General features: G+C 41.9%; 1 protein-coding gene across 10 annotated transcripts in view; it reads right to left on the bottom strand.

Annotated features, from left to right (window-relative positions):
• The window catches only part of LOC139378708 (non-muscle caldesmon-like), a 55,243-nt gene extending 47,444 nt beyond the window's left edge, over positions 1-7,799 (bottom strand). For 6 of the 10 annotated variants that reach the window (XR_011628320.1, XR_011628319.1, XM_071121126.1 and 3 more), the window contains exon 1: positions 7,495-7,720. The gene's annotated coding sequence lies outside the window, so the exon portion shown is untranslated. Of the gene's footprint in view, positions 1-7,494 lie in introns of all 10 variants that reach the window. The other 4 variants (XR_011628321.1, XM_071121132.1, XM_071121134.1 and 1 more) reach the window with 2 other exon arrangements.
• Between the last annotated feature and the right edge of the window lie 11,738 nt (positions 7,800-19,537).

Below are 19,537 nucleotides of genomic sequence, written 5' to 3'. Positions count from 1 at the left end.
TACAAGTGTACGCAGGAGAGTTGAAACCCAGCATGAATCTGAATCTGTCCCTTCTTAGCAGAGTTTTGGCTAGCACCTTAGCACCAGAACCATTGCCCTAGACCTGGGCTGTTTAACAATAACATGACTGATGGTTTCTCCCAATCACCTTGAGCAGGTCTCTTATGAGGTAAGACATTCTCGTTTGCCAGCCTTTCTGCCTGCAGAGGAGCTCTGATTAAAACCCCTTTCAAAAGGCAGTGGTTACGTCCCAAGTGGCACCCCATTTCCTCTATAGTGCGCTACTTTTGACCAGAGCCCTATGGGGCCCTGGTCCAAAGTAGTGCACTATTAAGGGAATAGGGTACCATTTAGGACTGAGGCAGTCCACCTGCCAGCTCCATGTTACCCAACAGTGAAGTGAATTTATGAATTACCCGATACTGAAATGATTCCAAACTAACAAATTCAAGCTGGGCTCGGGTCTCGCACAGTACTGTATGTGGATGAGGGGGATACTTACATTCCCCTTTCTCTGAAGTGGGGGAGAAGTCTTTGGCATTATTAGATGCCAGGAGAAAGAGAGAGAGAAACACAACACACAGTAATGCACGCACACACACACACACACACACACACACACACACACACAATAACTGATATATTGGGGATGGATCCTCCATGTCAGCCATTTGATGATTTGATCTCCAGCTTTAATCAGATTTCATTGCCTTCCTCTGTATGGAAGCAATGACATGTGGAGTGGAAAAGAAATGGAAGGGGAGATCTGCTCGCTGCGCCGCTCCTCTCGTTGCTTGTAATACATTCCTGAGCAACCCTCAGAGGCTTATATGTCAATGCCGGAATATGCTTCTGATTACAAGGGAGAGAGTACACTCAATAAATGCACTCTTAAACAATTACTACTGCTCCTAATACCATCCAGAACACAGACCCCAGACCGGGCTGGCTAATTCAGGTGGGTAACATTACTGGAGACAATTTGAAGGTCTGCACCTTTAAAAACATAACATTTGGCTCCAACAGGAAGAAAAATGGCAGCCGTCATCGCTTCGGATTGCTGCTGTGCTGTGCAAGGGAGCGTTGTCCCTGATCCAGACAGGCCAGAAGGATCGAACTGTATTGATACCGTAGTTCCAAAGTCATGTCTTTTGAACTGAAGCAGCACAATCAACATAATGAAGCGACAAAGTTTGTTACATCAGTTCGTTTCAAAGGGTAAAGGTCATACTGACTTAGATGATCTCCCAATAAAGTGTTACTCAAAGTACAGTAGTGTTACAACTAGCGCAGCACATCAGCACCCTGTGTCATACCCGTCAGAGCCTAGACGTGTGTGACACACAGATGAGTAACATCCTCATCTCTCGTGTGCACTCACTGTACGTAGAGTCAGCAATAAAGTGCAGAATCCTGTCTCCAGAACCCTACGCCTGCATAACTCGAGGTTTCACAGACACACAAATCATCCATTGATGTCAATCGGAGAACTCGATGCAAATCCTCCAGTCTCTCAAATTAAAAAAAGGTACCACTTTGCGTGTCTGAGCCGGAGGTAAATCCAATGGCTGTATATGAATGGTAAAATCCCCTTGTTACCCAAGAGCCTGATTCCTCCATCTGCTCTGTCCCATGAGAGCCAGCATTCACCATGAAACCACCACACTCCCCTTTGCTCTCACCACCTCTACCATCCATACAGTTCCACACACGCACGTACAAACTAATTATTATTAAGTAGCTGGTTCCAACACATAAAATGATGCGTTTGCTAAAATGTTCATTCAACTAGAAATTATTTTTTGGGCTGTGGAACTAGTTACACACACTGCTGTTAACATACAACATTTCCGATACACATTGAGCATGTTCATTTATACAATAATTAATATTCAACATTTCCTCACTTGGGATTTGAACTCACAACTACTCAGTTCACAGTGTTCTAATCTTCCAGCTACGCCACCATGTCTGTGTCAATAACTGATTTCACCTGTATTGCTACACATTGGACTTAAAAGTAAACCTCAGATCTGTTAAAAGTACACTCAAGAAAAACTATTTCATTTATCATAGTGATTAAGGAATAACATTAAAACAAAGTAAAATGGCCCACCAACAACCTTACAAAAAAAACAAACATTGCTTAAATAAGTCAGTCAAATCAATAATGAGAGAATAGTCAGATTAACTGATAATTAACACAGACATGGTGGCATAGCAGGAAGCTCGTACTGCCATGAACCAAGAGATTGTGAGTTCACATTTTTTATTTAACTAGGCAAGTCAGTCAAATTCTTATTTACAATGGCGGCCTACCCCGTGCCAAACCTTAACCAGTGAGGTCATGTGTTTGGAGATGGAGAGAGAATCTATGAATAACAGCACGGGTATGAGGGAACAGATGTGTGTGTGTGTGTGTGTGTGTGTGTGCCTGTGTCCCAGGTGAGGACATGTTGAATACTAATTACTGTATAAATGAACGTGCATAACGCAATCATGTGTCAATCTGGTTGAAAGAGTATATGAGACAAATTGAGCAAAGACATCATTTTAAGTTCAACATTTTCTAATGTTGGGCCAACTAAAAATGTTAAGTTCAGGTAACACTTTGACCGAAAAGTTGAGTAAACAAAAATAAAATGCTGTGGAACCAGTTATTTAATAATAATTAGTTGAAACAACTAGATTTGAGGGTGTTTTATTTTTTTAAGTGCACACACACACACACACATCTGTTCCCTCATACCTGTGTCGCTATTCATAGACTCTCTCTCCATCTCCAAACACATGACCTCACTGGTCCTCCACTCAATAGCATCTTTCACACACACTGTTGGGATTTACCTCACTATTTTACCTATATGACCTTTAATTCCCACAGGAACCTACAATATGGGACTTTTAAAAAAGGTGATGAAAGCCTTGATCAGCTATGTTTGTTTAGTTTTGGTGGCTGAGGAGAGAGAGGAGGAGGGAGGAGAGAAGGAGGAATGTTAGCAGGCTGTAAAGGGGGGGGGGGGTCGTGAAGAAACTTAGTGCCGGTGGACTTGTCGAAGCACTAGGCATGTCTGTGGTCCCTATGGGAAGACGAAAACACAGAGCAAATCAGCTCGCAGAGACATTTCCTGTGCTTGTTTTATCAGATGAGGAAAGAAGCCCCGGGGCAAAAGGCCTGCTCAACAATGTTACACACTTTCAGCCCCGTCGCCGTTTTGGGAGCTGAACATAACACATCTTTAGAGGATGACATAAGTAGTAGTGTATGAGAATCGGGGTAGTGAACTGAACTCACGCTCCCACGATAACCCCCAGCCTTGAGGTTTATACCTTGGGGTGAAAAATGTCATTTTACCTTATAAGACTTGGGTTGAGTAAGCCAAGGGATCCTGTACCATCGCCCATCTTCTAAAAAGAGAGTTTGTTGTGTTGTGAGTGAGTTGGATGTGAAAATATCCTTATACAGCTGGTGGAGTTCTGGAGGCCTCGCTGCCTGCCAACTGGCATTCTATGGGTAAATGTGCCAATTATCAACACAGTCTGCAATGCTACCAATTAGGGAATCTGGACTTGAATGATAGCACTTCAAAGTCTAAGAAATGTGGGAGAGGTTTGATCTAAAAGGCCTTCTAATCTGAGCCACAGCAAAAAGAACGAGTGTCAGCGTTCTTCTTCGTCACCAGGGAGAAATCCAGACTCTTCGTTCCCCAGAAGAGTTCTACTACTGCCAGACTCTCCATACCAAGGACTGAGGAGACATACGAGCCTGGTTTGGCACGGGTTCTAAAGCAATGCAGAACCTTTCCATTGCAACCTGGCTGGGTAATGAAGAACAACAAACAGAATATAAAGTTGAATTACAGAGAGGATGTCATGCCATGAGAGGAAAGATTCAAAAGGAGAGAGGAATTTTTTTGATTTATATATTACTAACAAAACATCTGTAAGCCACTTATTGCATATTTGCTGGGTCCTAAATAAACTAAATCTAGAGTTTCAGTTTCAGCTGGCCGCTCTTACTTCACAAATTAGGAATGCCGCATTTGACCCATTTATTTTGATCGTCACCAGTTAAGAGTTAAGCAGATTCCTTTTTTTCCCCTCAAATTTTCCAAATGTGCTCCAACTTTACCATATTATACAACTTACTGTGTGGTTCTGGATAGGGTGCATTCAAATTACATGCTATCAAAGCTGAAAATAAATAACAGTGAGTATGCTGTGGCCAGAGTCCAGGGCAGAATCACTTGAGGTTGAGTTCCATGTCAATCATCCTCCACTTCAAATGAACTGAACGCTCCACGAGAACACAAATTTGAGCTTTGTGTGCTCCAATTCGATTTCTCCCTTGGAGACATTGACGATGCCGACTCTTTCGATCAAAAATGAAGAAGGGACATCTTTGTCGTGTAACTGACAGCATATAAAGATGGCTCCTCGATCCCACAAATATATCTTGAGGCGGAAAATCTGCATAAAATCAACCCAAGTGGCAATAAACTGACTTTAAGTTGTCCATAATAAGACAAACCAGAAAATAGGCTCTGGCGAACTCTAAGAAGCCTGTGTATGATTGGATTTACATGTCAACATGTAATCATTTTGAACTCCTTGCAGAACATTTGACAAACATAAATTGAATATATTTCAATGGTAATAGCAAAAACAAACAAACGAATAGTTTGTGTTACACAATTTCCGATGCGAGTTAACTTTTTCGTACTTCAGTTTAGTTGGCAGCCTCTCTCAGTCGTGGTAATAGTAACTGTAGGCTTGCAGGCTGCAGCAGAGATATTAAGAACTTCTGGAACTGAATACTGCAGTGGATTAAAGCTCTGCCTCGCACCACAGAGGCACTGCAGAACTCTGGGTCTGCATTTACACAGGCAGCCCAATTCTGATCTTTTTTTCTCTAATTGGTCTTTTGGCCAATCAGATCAGCTCTGAAAAATATCTGATATGAAAAGATTTGATGTGATTGGTCAAAATTGTGCTGCCTTTGTAAACAGAGAGACACACAGGGGGAGAAAACTGAGATATTTCTCATGAATCCTAAGAGGACGCCACCTTTAAAAGACATTATGATTCAACTAGCCTTCTCTCAAATACTAACTGTGTCTAACAAATAGCTTTTTTCTCATAACCACAGTGTCTCCAGGCACTCCTTGAACGAGAGAGGGCCTGGATTCACATCGTCCTCAATAACTTCATCAGCTTCTCAACCCTGAAGACAGTGGTATTGATTCCAGAGTAGAATGTGTGTTTTCACACCTGCAGGGACCTTGAACACAAGTAGCTCAGGTCAGTCAGAGAGCAATGAAAAGTTATCTAGTACAGTTAAGGGGATCTACTATATTGTTTGTGAATCTAAAGGCTGCATTTAAGCCCTGCCTTTGGCCACAATCTATCGCACGCTCCAGGGTGAAGCCTCATGTCTATGTCCAAGTCCCATCCCAAAGTTCCAACCTTTGGCCAACTAGGCCTAAACTCCCTTCTCTGGTCCTTGAGGGTGTATTCTCCTCCCTTCACCACTGGTCTGAAGCCATCTTTACGTCTTTTTGAGTAATGATTAAGGTTATGGAAGAACTGATCCTGAAACAGTCTGTAAATGAAGGGCAGAGAGAGCAGAGTAACGAGAGCCTGTACTACACAGGGCAAACCAGGCTCCGGAAACCCAGGGCAGTGTTCCCTACATCCTGCCCGGGCCCTAGCCCATGCCAAACCCTTGTTATCACTGTGCAGAATTACCTTCAGACCCCCCTTCCCTCTCTCTCTCTCCACACAGCACAGCGCATTACCCAGGCTCTTTATACGCTAAAGAAAAGAAGCCGAAAGAGGAAAAAAAAAAAAGAGGCAGAAAGAGACGAAAAAACTAAGCCTGGCTGTTATGCATTCCAAAGGCTATTCCAATCGTCTGTCAGCAGGTTCAATCTGTTCCTTATAAGGCATTCCCCTCATATTTTCCAAACACCGCAGTGTTATCAGATACAGCTTCATGGACAATTACTGTGCTGTCTAGCTTGGAGAATTCTACAGCTCCATAGCCCCCGAACCCCCCTTTTCTACCGTTCACTCACTTCACAGCAACTGCTTTGTAATCAACCTGAGATCAAACGGAAGGCTGAGATAAACTACGTTAAAAAAAAATTAAGAAAAAGAGGTGGTTGGCGCAAGTGATGGTGGGATTGCACAGGACATGATTCCTTCAAACTATTTGGATGGATTCATTTGGAGTTATTGCATCTCACTGCAATGGTTTACTGTACCACAATGTGGTCAGATGAGAGAGAGAGAGAGAGAGAGAGAGAGAGAGAGAGAGAGACACAAGGTTCTTGGAATACCACACACTGTTTGGACAGTGTTGAATCAGTGAGTGGCCTTCTACAGCCAGTTATAACATCAGCGTTTCCTGCTGCTTTGATAAACTTAGATATCAAGTTGATTACTCAGATTAATCATGGTTTAACTGGGCTCAACTGGTGCTGTGTAGCATCAGCTAGATCTACACAGGGATAAGGATTCTAGCCAACCCAGTGCAGATGGTTAAGCCTACCCCTGATGAGGGCCAAGGCTTAAATTTAGACCCCCAGTGGAGAGGACCTGACCTGATGGATCCTTTGCTTTCATGACATCCCTTGGCTCAGGCAATTGAAGACAGCTAGTATTTGTCTACAAGAGACAGTAAAATCCCACACCACAGCGCTAAGGCCATAGTTTGCTGTTGGAGACTGTCCAGTGCTGGCAAAGGCTCCCCACAAATATTTTGGGATGTATTTTGGGTAGACAGAAAATGAAAGGAAAGTGCTTTTAAGTGGAAAATTCTTTATTTTGTGTAAAGGAGGATGTTGTTTTTTTTGTTTTTCATTGAGGTATTATTCAGTTAAAACTAATGCATTCATAACGTAATTATTTAAATAGGTGTAATTCATCCTAAAGTTAGCCCACTGGCAAATACCAATCAAAAGCATAATTAAATCATAACATGCCACATTACCTGAAATTGTCAATTAATATGCAGCCTATGTATTGTCTATTATAATGGAGATCTGTCTCCCATCCCTCTCCATGAGTTTGGAGACTGCCTCCTCATATTTGTCTGATAAGAATCTATGGCATGGGGCGGGTAGGGACTGAGGGGACATTCCAGAATTCACATCCAGATCGGTAATAGGTTTTGTAAAGTGATTTGCCATATAATGAAACATATTATACTCGATAACAACCACATTTCATTGCCATGCACAAATAATCTACATGAACTCTTTAATTCTTTATAGTTTAAATTTAGGTTTTGAAAAAGTTATTAGGAATCTGCTGGTGTGCAGTTTGCTGTAAAAATCTATCATTTTAAAATGACATAATAAATTGCAGCATTGCGTAGCCCCAAAAGAGCATTGCACAAGTTGTAAACATAAGCACTACGTTCGTGCGCGCTACACAAATTTCACCAAGTTGGATAAACAACACAAACCATTTCTGAGGCGCAAAACTTACCTATTGAGTTCACAAAGTAAATTATTGTTGATTCACCTGGGTAGCAAACAACCACGAAGCAGGCCAGTCAATGTAAAGAGACTGGCCTTCGGATCGGTCTGCTCCACAGTATTCAATAATAGGCTACTACAAAGCGTAAGCCCCTCCCTTCAAAACATAATCGCACACATCTCTCATAATGTTTACCGCTGGAGAGCCCTATGCATTGTCCGTAGTCTGGTCCAAGAGCTACCAAGCCTATGTATTTAAAAATTCATTCTGGCCAAATTTGTCAGTGAAAAAAAAATGTCAAAAGTCAAAAACTCAGTCCATCATTTCGTAAAAAAAGTGAAGAAATAAATGCCGACATTGAAAGTAATACCACAAAAAAATCGAAGCAGCCAAAACTCACTTGCAGAATGTCCTTTTTTGGTTATCCTTCAAGGGGCCTCTGAAAGAAAATCCTCTGTCAGGAAAGATCATATGAAATGTTAATCTTGGCGAAAAGGAGGCCGTTTGCTCAAACAAACACTTAGAGACTAGCGTAAAAACTATTTAGAAAGGACTCAAAATATCCCCCATTCTTTTGATATATGTTGGGATTAACCAGGTAATAAAGTGAGACTTTTTACACATTCGTGTATTGCAGGGCACTTTTAAAGTTCTTTAGACACCGTTTTTACTCATTCAGTTATGTAATAGCCTACATTTTTGTGTGATGAATTTGGTTGAGATGTCATTCTTAGCATTCTGGTCCATTGTGAACTTTTTTTGTCAACAAATGTTTAGCAAAATGAAGTTGTAAAGCGTATTTTCCAGATGTTGACATTAGGTGCAATTTAGGTGCTTGAATTAAATAAGAAAATAAGCATTTTCCGTACATTGAAATCAGGTGCATTTTAGGTGCTAAATGAAAGGTGAAAATACATATTTTCTGGACATTGAAAATACTTTATATCTAGATGTTCTCAGGGTAAGCACAGTAATACTTTTCCAAGCCTTATTATAGGAGAGAGGTGCCAATTGAAGATTGCAACATAATGTACATAACATAATGTTCATTATTGTTCCCATCCGTCACGTGTACAGTGCATTCAGAAAGTGTTCAGACCCCTTGACTTTTTCCACATTTTGTTACATTACAGCAGAAAATGATTAAATTGTCCCCCCATATATCTACACACAATACCCCATAATGACAAAGCAAAAACTGTTTTTTAGAGATGTTTGCAAATGTATATATATATACAGTGGGGAGAACAAGTATTTGATACACTGCCGATTTTGCAGGTTTTCCTACTTACAAAGCATGTAGAGGTCTGTAATTTTTTTAATCATAGGTACACTTCAACTGTGAGAGACGGAATTTAAAACAAAAATCCAGTAAATCACATTGTATGATTTTTAAGTAATTAATTTGCATTAATGCATGATGCTGCCACCGTAGGGATGATGCCAGGTTTCCTCCAGACATGACGCTTGGCATTCAGGCCAAAGAGTTCAATCTTGATTTCATCAGACCAGAGGATCTTGTTTCTCAAGGTCTGAGAGTCTTAAGGTGCCTTTTGGCAAACTCCAAGTGGGCTGTCATGTGCCTTTAACTGAGGAGTGGCATTGATCTGGAGTGCTGCAAAGATGGTTGTCCTTATGGAAGGTTCTTTCATCTCTACAGAGGAACTTTGGAGCGCTGTCACAGTGACCATTGGATTCTTGGTAACCCCCCTGAACAAGGCCCTTCTCCCCAACTGCTCAGTTTGGCAGGGCGGCCAGCTCTAGGAAGAATCTTGGTGGTTCCAAACTTCTTCTATTTAAGAATGATGGATGCCACTGTGTTCTTGAGGACCTTCAAAGCTGCATAAATGTTTTAGTACCTATCCCCAGATCTGTGCCTCAATACAATCCTGTCTCGGAGCTCTACGTACAATTCCTTTGACCTCATGGCTTGGTTTTTGCTCTGACATGCATTGTCAACAGTGGGACCTTATATAGACAGGTTCCTTTCCAAATCATGTCCAATCAATTTAATATACCTGTAACGGTTGTCGTCGTTAGAAAGAGAGGACCAAGGTGCAGCGTGGTAAGTATTCATTGTAATTTAATAAAGAATGAATAATGAAACCAAAACAATACACGACAAACGAACATTCCTGAACGGTGCAACAAAACACAGAACAGAAAATAAACATCCACAAAACACAGGTGGAAAAAGGCTCCCTAAGTATGATTCTCAATCAGAGACAACTAATGACACCTGCCTCTGATTGAGAACCATACAAGGCCGAACACAGAAACCAACATAGAAAAACAAACATAGACTGCCCACCCCAACTCACGCCCTGACCATACTAAAATAAAGACAAAACAAAGGAACTAAGGTCAGAACGTGACAATACCACAGGTGGATTACACTCAAGTTGTGGAAACATCTCAAGGATGATCAATCGAAACAGGATGCACCTGAGCCAAATTTCGAGTTACATAGCAAAGGGTCTGAATACTTATGTAAATAAGCTATTTCTGTTTATGATTTTTAATAAATGTGCAAACATTTCTAAAAATATTGTGTGTTGATTGCTGAAGATTTTTTTTTTAAATATATTTTTTTAGAATAAGCCTGTAACGTACTGTAACAAAATGTGGAGGAAGTCAAGCAGTCTGATTCCTTTCTAAATGCACTGTACTTATGTTCACTTTTCAAAAGCATTAAACTAGCAGTGATGCTCTTCACAATAATATAACCTACTAAATAAACCAACAGAACACTTAAAATCAAATAAAATGTTATTGGTCACATGCACATGGTTAGCAGATGTTATTGCAAGTGTAGGGAAATTCTTGTGCTTCTAGTTCCGACAGTGCAGCAAGTAATCTAACAATTCCACAACAACTACCTAATACACACAATCTAAGTAAAGGAATGGAATAAGAATATATACATATAAATATATGGATGAGCAATGACCGAGTGACATAGGCAAGATGCAATAGATGGTATAAAATACAGTATATACATATGAGATGAGTAATGCAAGATATGTAAACGTTATTAAAGTGCCATTATTAGTGACGAGTGATCCATTTATTAAAGTGGCCAAAGATTTCAAGTCTGAATGTAGGCAGCAGCCTCATTGTGTCAGTGAAGGCCGTTTAACAGTCTGATGGCCTTGAGATAGAAGCAATTTTTCAGTCTCTCGGTCCCAGCTTTGATACACCTGGACTGACCTCGCCTTCTAGATGGTAACGGGGTGAACAGGCAGTGGCTCGGGTGGTTGTTGACCTTGATGATATTTTTGGCCTTCCTGTGACATCGGAAGCTGTAGGTGTCCTGGAGGGCAGGTAGTTTGCTCCCGGTAATGCGTTGTGCCGACCGCATCACCCTCTGGAAAGCCCTGAGGTTACGGGCGGTGATGCAGCCTGACAGGATGCTCTCAATTGTGCATCTGCAAAAGTTTGTGAGGGTTTTAGGTGACAAGCCAAATTTCTTAAGCCTCCTGAGGTTGATGAGGCGCTGTTGCGCCTTCTTCACCACAGTGTCTGTGTGGGTGAACCATTTCAGTTTGTCCGTCATGTGTATGCAGAGGAACTTAAAACTTTCCACCTTCTCCACTGCTCTCCCGTTGATGTGGATAGGGGGTGCTCCCTCTGCTGTTTCCTAAAGTCCACGATCACCTCCTTTGTTTTGTTGACATTGAGTGAGAGGTTGTTTTCCTGACACCACACTCCGAGTGCCCTCACCTCCTCTGTATAGACTGTCTCAAAGTTGTTGGTAATCAAGCCTACTACTGTTGTGTTGTCTGCAAACTTGATGATTGAGTTGGAAGCATGCATGGCCATGCAGTCATGGGTGAACAAGAAGTACAGGAGGGGGCTGAGCATGCACCCTTGTGGGGCCCCAGTGTTGAGGATCAGTGAAGTGGAGATGTTATTTCCTATCTTCACCAACTGAGGGCGGCCCATCAGGAAGTCCAGGACCCAATTGCACAGTGCGGGGTTGAGACCCAGGGCCTCAAGCTTAATGATGAGTTTGGAGGGTACTATGATCCTTGACTAGTCTCTCAAAGCACTTCAGGATGACATAAGTGAGTGCTATGGGGCAATAGTCATTTAGTTCAGTTACCTTTGCCTTCTTGGGTACAGGAACAATGGTGGCCATCTTGAAGCATGTGGGTACAGCAGACTGGGATAGGGAGAGATTTAATATGTCCGTAAACTTACCAGCCAGCTGGTCTGCGCATGCTCAGAGGACGTGGCTTGGGATGCCGTCTGGGCCTGCAGCCTTGCGATGGTTAACACGTTTAAATGTCTTACTCACGTTGGCCACGGAGAAGGAGAGCCCCCAGTCCTTGGTAGCGGGCCGTGTCGGTGGCCCTGTATTATCCTCAAAGCGGGCAAAGAAGATGTTTAATTTGTCTGGAAGCAAGACGTCGGTGTCCGTGACATGGCTGGTTTTGTTTTTGTAGTCCGTGACTGTCTGTAGTCCCTGCCACATACTTCTCCTGTCTGAGCCATTGAATTGCTACTCCACTTTGTTTCTAAACTGACATTTTGCTTGTTTGATTGCCTTGCGGAGGACATAACTACACTGTTTCTATTCAGCCATATTCCCAGTCAACTTTCTATGTTTAAATGCGGTAGTTTGTGCTTTCAGTTTTGCTGCGAATGCCGCCATCTATCCACAATTTCTGGTTAGGGTAGGTTTTAATAGTCACAGTGGGAACAACATCTCCTATGCACTTCCTTATAAACACTCACTGAATCAGCATATAAATCGTTATTATTCTCTGAGACATCCAGAACATGTCCCAGTCTGCGTGATCAAAACAATCTTGAAGAGTGGATTGTGATTGGTCATACCAGCGTTGAATAGTCCTTGTCATGGGTACATCCTTTTTGAGTTTATGTCTATAGGAAGGGAGGAGCAAAATGGAGTCGTGGTCAGGTTTGTTGAAGGGAGGGTGGAGAAGGGCCCTGTATGCATCATGGAGGTTGGAGTAGCAGTGGTCCAGAGTTTTGCCAGCATGCGTGCTACAATCAATATTGTTCTCAAATTTGCTTTGTTAAAATCCCCAGCTACAATAAAGGCAGTCTCAGGATATATGGTTTCCAGTTTGCATAGAGTCCAGTTGAAGTTCCTTGAGGGCCGTTGTTGTATCGGCTTGAGGGGGGATATACATGGCTGTGACAATAACCGATGAGAATTCTCTTGGGAGATAATACGGTCGACATTTAATTGTGAGGAATTTTATGTCAGGTGAAAAACAGGACTTGAGTTCCTGTATGTTGTTACAATTGCACCATGAGTCGTTAATCATGAAGCATACACCCCCGCCCTTCTTCTTCCCGGAGAGATGTTTATTTCTGTCGACGCGACGCACAAAGAATCCCGGTGGCTGTACTGATTCTGACAGCATATCCCGAGAGAGCCATGTGTGTAACGGGATTCTTCTGTTGAAAGAGAGGCGGACCAAAACGCAGCGTGGTTATCTTTATACATTTTTAATAAAGATGTTAATGAACAATACAAAAACAATAAACGTAACGTGAAAAACCGAAACAGCCCTATCTGGTGCAACAAACACAGAGACCGGAACAATCACCCACGAAACACTCAAAGAATATGGCTGCCTAAATATGGTTCCCAATCAGAGACAACGATAAACACCTGCCTCTGATTGAGAACCACTCCAGGCACCCATAGACTATTCTAGACAACCCCACTAACCACAATCCCATGACCTACAAAAAACCCCAAGACAAAACACACCACATAAATAACCCATGTCTCACCCTGGCCTGACCAAAATAATAAAGAAAACACAAAATACTTAGACCAGGGCGTGACAATGTGTCCGTAAACAGAGTATGTTACAATCCCTGATGTCTCTCTGCAAAGCAACCCTCGTCCTAATTTGGCCTACCTTGTTATCTAGAGACTGGACATTAGCGAGTAATATACTCGGAAGCAGTGGGTGGTGTGCGCGCCCCCGAAGTCTGACCAGAAGGCTGTTCCGTCTACCTCTTCTGCGGCAACGTTGTTTTGGGTCAACCTCTGGATTCAGTTCCAATGCCCTGGGTGGTTTGGATAAAGTATCCGCCTCAGGTAAATCGTATTCCTGGTCGTAGTGCAAGTAAGTTGACATCACTCTGATAACCAATAGTTCTTCCAGGCTGTATGTAATAACACTTAAGATTTTCTGGGCTAACAATGTAATAAATAATACATATAAAAACAAAATTCTGCAAAGTTTCCTGAGGACTAGAAGCAGGCGGCCCTCACTGTTGGCGCCATTCTACAATAACATCGTCAGTAACGGTTACAGAATATTATTTTGTCTTGCTATGACTGTGATATGTTGTTGTTTATCTACCTTAGTCGAATGCACGGACCAAGTCGGTCTGGATAAGAGCGTCTTCAGACTGACCAAAATGTAAATGTAAAAAACAAACAATTTCAAGCATGCTGAGAATTATTGTGATGAGTCCCGCCTCCAAACACGTACACATTTGGTCAGTGCGGATCAGGGCCATTAGTAATCAAGCGTCTCAGAATTACTCCTAGGTTATTGAGATAAAAGTATGACTGTGACCTAATTTACTCACCGCTCAGAGTATGACATAAAAGGTAGTTATCAAGCGTCTCTTTCCTACTTTCAGCGATGAGTTGATCTCAGAACGTTTTTAAGTCATGAGTAGAGCCGTTAAGGGAAAGTGTGATGACGTTTTGTAGTTTTTCAAGTAGAAAAAGGGCACACTGAGCAGATTACACATTTCCGAAAACAAGACTGATATGTTTAAGCAACAGTAATCTCAAACCAATTACAGGCCTATCAACATAGCGTTTGATGTTTGTTTTGTAGGCTATTCGATGTCTTGTTTGTGTTGTCATATTAAAATGTACTCGTCATAAAATATAATTATAATGGTGTTGGCCAATTGTAAAAAGTTGAGTAAAGTTGCTACGTCATGCACACTGTAAAGTAGACTATTTTGTTGTCTTATGGGTAATGCTCTGCATTCAGGAGGTGGCCCTCCACCTAAACCCCTCAGTGCCATAGCTGAATGTGTGTTTAACTATCTGTGTCGCTCAAATGTGACCAGCTTGTGCATTGGAGAGGGCCAAGCTTGTGCGCTTTTGAGGGTCAACAAGCAGGACAATAAGTATGATTTAAGCTTACTGTTCAATTTCAAACACTTTTTATTCACATTATATTTTGCTTAACAAACTATTTTTATTGGCCATAAGTATGCCTAACTGAATACAATAATTATCTTGTTGCAGCGCATCTCTCGCTCCAGCTTCTGGCACAGCGTCTGAGGGGCCCTACATCTCGCTGTTGCTGCAGGACACCCATCCACTGTCAAGCCCTGACCATAGAGAGCCCTTTGGGTTCTCTATGGTGTTGTAGGTCAGGGCGTGACTAGGGGGTGTTCTAGTCTTTTCATTTCTATGTTGGTGCTCTTAGTATGGTTCCCAATTAGAGGCAGCTGATGTTCGTTGTCTCTAATTGGGGATCATACTTAAGGTGTCCCTGTTCCCACCTGGTTTGTGTGATATTGTTTGTTGCACCACTTAAGTCGCGGTTCGGTGTTTGTTTATTGTTTTGTTAAGTTTCACTGCAAATAAAAGATGTGGAACTCTAATCACGCTGTGCCTTGGTCTGTCCATTTTCACGAGCGTGACATCCACCAGCAGCTCCCCGGAAGGTCTGGTTCCAACAAACCACGAGAAGGATATTGCTCAGCTGGAACGGGAGAAGACACAATTAAAAATAAAGGTTTTGCGCTTGCAGGAAGAATATTACTCTCTTACAATAAACAAAATAAATAATATGAAATAATATGATGTGTTTATTTGTTCACAGTAATCTAGCCTACACTTAAATGTTAGCCCACTATGGCATGTCTGTATTGTGCTTTCCAACTCCTAAGGTTAATGTTAAGCTGTAGCTAGATATTGTGTTTTGCAAGACCATTCTCCTGTGCTGACACAGCACCAAAACAATGTGTGGAGCACAGGAGGTTGGGGGCACCTTAATTGGGTAGGACGGGCTTGTGGTAATGGCTGGAGTGGAATAAGTGGAATGGAATCAAATTCACCAAACACATGGTTTCCATGTGTTTGATGCCATTCCATTAGCACCTTTCCAGCCATTATTGTGAGCCTGCTTCCCCTCTGCAGCCTCCACTGGTGTGATGAGCCTACCTAAAGTGAAGGTTGGCAAAGTGCTGAAGGAAAAGAGTTCCCTCTCCACCTATGGCACTGGGGCGGGTATCATCATCGCAATCGTCTCCATCACTCTCATCATCACTGTCATTGTCAGCTTCTGGGTTTCCATCGTCGGGAAGTTAGTTAGGGATCTGCCGTGGTTTGAAGATGTCGTGCAATGTAGATGGGTTCGCTGACAACGTCACAAACGATACCCGCGCTTCAATGGGGCAGAGGTCTGTGAGTTGTGATTCTGGATGGCCAGATAGCTACCAACAATGACCATAAACTGCCATGTGGGAATCGTAAGTGACTTGTTTCAGCTAGTTTAATCTTGTTCTTGATATCATGTCTTGTTTTGAGGTGTTTTGACAGATTTTATGTCAATGGTAATATGGTTCAAATGTGCTAGCTAGCTAACCAACAACTGTAACCATGTATTTGAGAGACAAGTGATCATTGTACAAATGTATTTATGTTTTCAATAAACATTGAAGAGGAACATGTTCACATGTTGTCAACATGGGGTTGTCTGGGGTTGTCTGTTTTACTGCTAAACAACCAACCAGTTTATTGCACAAGCCATTGTTATGCGGCAGACCATCCTTGAGCTATGACACACCTCCTCTTCTGATAAAAACACATTTACTTGTAATTTTAAATACAGTTGAAGTCAGAAGTTTACATACACTTATGTTGGAGTCATTAAAACTCGTTTTTCAACCACTCCACAAATTTCTTGTTTAAATGACATCATTTGAGTCAATTGGAGGTATACCTGTGGATGTATTTCAAGGCCTACCTTCAAACTCAGTTACTCTTTGCTTGACATCATGGGAAAATCAAAAGAAATCAGCCAAGACCTCAGAAAAAAAATTGTAGACCTCCACAAGTCAAGTCATCATTGGGAGCAATTTCCAAACGCCTGAAGGTACTACGTTCATCTGTACAAACAATAGTACCCAAGTATAAACACCATGGGACCACGCATCCGTCATACCACTCAGGAAGGAGATGCCTTCTGTCTCTTAGAGATGAACGTACTTTGGTCCGAAAAGTGCAAATCAATCCCAGAACAACAGCAAAGGACCTTGTGAAGATGCTGGAGGAAACAGGTACAAAAGTATCTATATCTACAGTAAAACGAGTCCTATATCGACATAACCTGAAAAGCCGCTCAGCAAAGAAGGAGCCACTGCTCCAAAACCACCATAAAAAGACAGACTAAGGTTTGCAACTGCACATGGGGACAAAGATTGTACTTTTTGGAGAAATGTCCTCTGGTCTGATGAAACAAGAATAGAACTGTTTGGCCATATGACCATCGTTATGTTTGGAGGAAAAAGGGGGATGCTTGCAAGCCGAAGAACACCATCCCAACCTTGAAGCACGGGGGTGGCAGCATCATGTTGTGGGGGTGCTTTGCTGCAGGAGGGACTGGTGCACTTCACAAAATAGATGGCATCATGAGGAGGGGAAATTGTGTAGATATAATGAAGCAACATCTCAAGACATCAGTCAGGAAGTTAAAGCTTGGTCGCAAATGGGTCTTCCAAATGGACAATGACCCCAAGCATACTTTCAAAGTTGTGGCAAAAAATGTTTTGGCCTAAAGTCCATTACAACAAATGTTAGGCCTATTGCCTCAGCTGTTTATAATTGAGCTGAGCGCCAGGAAGAATGAAAGGGGTCAGCAGCCATCTACTCTGGGGGTACCCCTTGTCAACAAGCAGGTGACATCCAGGGGGAACAACATTGTGCTCAAACCTCATGTTGAGCCCACTCTCATTGAGCACTCTAGAGTCATGTGTAGACTCAGACAAGTTGGCTACAACATCAAGCATCATATAGACTGCATTAATAACCACTTGGGTGTTAATACTGTGGTACCGCTTTCTTTTGATGAACTGTGTCCTCATCCATGTGTGGGGCAATGATTTTGATGTGGGTACAGTCAATGACGCCAACAACCCCGGGAAAACCGGCGATTTGCGTGAAAGCAGCTTGTTTTTGAATAATCTGGCGTTGAGTGGTGGGAAAATCAATGAACCTTCGATTGATTTAAGGTGCCGTAAGTGCCATCAAGGTTTGACGGATTGTTCGGCTCATAGTAGTCTGTGAAGGACCCAAATCATCGCTGTTACACTGTTGCATTTTTCCTGTTGCCAAGAAGTGTCAAGTGCCAATTACTTTGATCTCTGCCATGAGAAATAGGAGAAATACCACCAAGAACAAGGTCAGTCACATAAAGTATACCATCCCTATCTAACCCGTATCTTTTGATTAAATCGCCATTATTAAACATTTTTAATGTCCCTAAATGTGTGCGCTTGCGGTCGTCTCAATGCATCCATCTTCTGGCAACTCCTAACTGGTTAGGACACCTCTGAAGCTCTCCTAAATACACCCTGAGATGCGACTACTTTTATGTCACAGGAATGTTGATAACATGCTCTTACTCCTATGCGTAAAAGTACTGTAGAACCATACTCTGGGGCCATTTCCTACTCTGAGACCCTTGATAACTACGGGCTCAGATCGCAATCTGAACTAATATTAAACGTCTAGGCGAGGGCTCTCCAACCTTGTTCTAAATGTTAGTGGGTTGGTAAGGAGCCACCACCCAATAATAAAACAATAGAGCCAGTGTTCTGCAAATTACTAGGAAATAGCAGAAGGGCATCTCTGCTCTTTTGTTCTCTTCTTAAAACAATGACATTATAGACAAAGGCTGCATTTAAGCAAATGAGGCCATTGAACCAGAAAAATACAGTACATGCATAGTAATTCTCTATTGCACATGTTAAGTCATAATCCGGACACTTATGGTAGGAGCAATATGTTGTGAGTGTGTGTGTGTGAGTGAGTGCCACTTTATGTGTGGACAAAGTGTTCGTTAGATTTTGTCACGTTCCGTATAAACAGAATTCCAATCAACATCGCTCACATCAGATAAATCCAACAAACACCAAATATGAAATGTTTGTTTGCTCTGAGTAAATCGAGATAACGTCGCAGGTATTTAACGTCAAGGTAGATAATTCAGACCGGCACATTTCCCCTTCTCCTTTACTCACAAATCCCCAGGCCCACAAATCACTAACCTTAACTATTCTCATGTAAAACCACTCTCATGCATAATTTGATTGCTTAAAATATCATGTTTATAGTTTTTATAATAACCTGGAGTTCTGCAGGCTGTTGTTGTTCACTCCATAATTAAATCATGATCTCAGGTGTTTACCTCAGCAATACACTGTGGTTTATGCTATGCCAAATCAAATCAAATGACATTTTATTCGTCACATTCTTCGTAAACAACAGGTGTAGACTAAAAGTGAAATGCTTACGGGCCTTTCCCAACAATGCAGAAAGAAAGAAAATAGAGAAATAATAGAAAAGTAAAACACATAATAATGAAAGTAATGAGTAACGATACCTTGGCTATATACAAGGGGTACCAGTACTGAGTGGATGTGCAGGGGTACGAGGCAACTGAGGTAAATATGTACATACTACTAGGAATAGAGTGACAGATAGTAAACAGTAGCAGCAGCATATGTGATGATTCAAAAAAGTTTGTGCAAAAAGGGGTCAATGCAGATAGTCTGGGTAGCTATTTAGTTAACTATTTAACTAACTATTTAGCAGTCTTATGGCTTGGGTGTAGAAGCTGTTCAGGGTCCTGTTGGTTCCTGGCAAGCGGTGCATCTGTACCGTAGCAGAGAGAACAGTCTTGGGTGGCTGGAGATGTTTTTTTGTTTTTTTTTGTGTGTTTTTTGTTGTTGTTGAATTTTACCCCTTTTTCTCCCCAATTTCGTGGTATCCAATTGTTAGTAGCTACTATCTTGTCTCATC

This window comes from Oncorhynchus clarkii, chromosome 21 (assembly GCF_045791955.1).
Source record: "Oncorhynchus clarkii lewisi isolate Uvic-CL-2024 chromosome 21, UVic_Ocla_1.0, whole genome shotgun sequence".
Lineage (NCBI taxonomy): Eukaryota > Metazoa > Chordata > Actinopteri > Salmoniformes > Salmonidae > Oncorhynchus > Oncorhynchus clarkii.
Note: the sequence above shows the minus strand (reverse complement) of the source record. Positions and strands in the feature narration are given on the sequence as shown.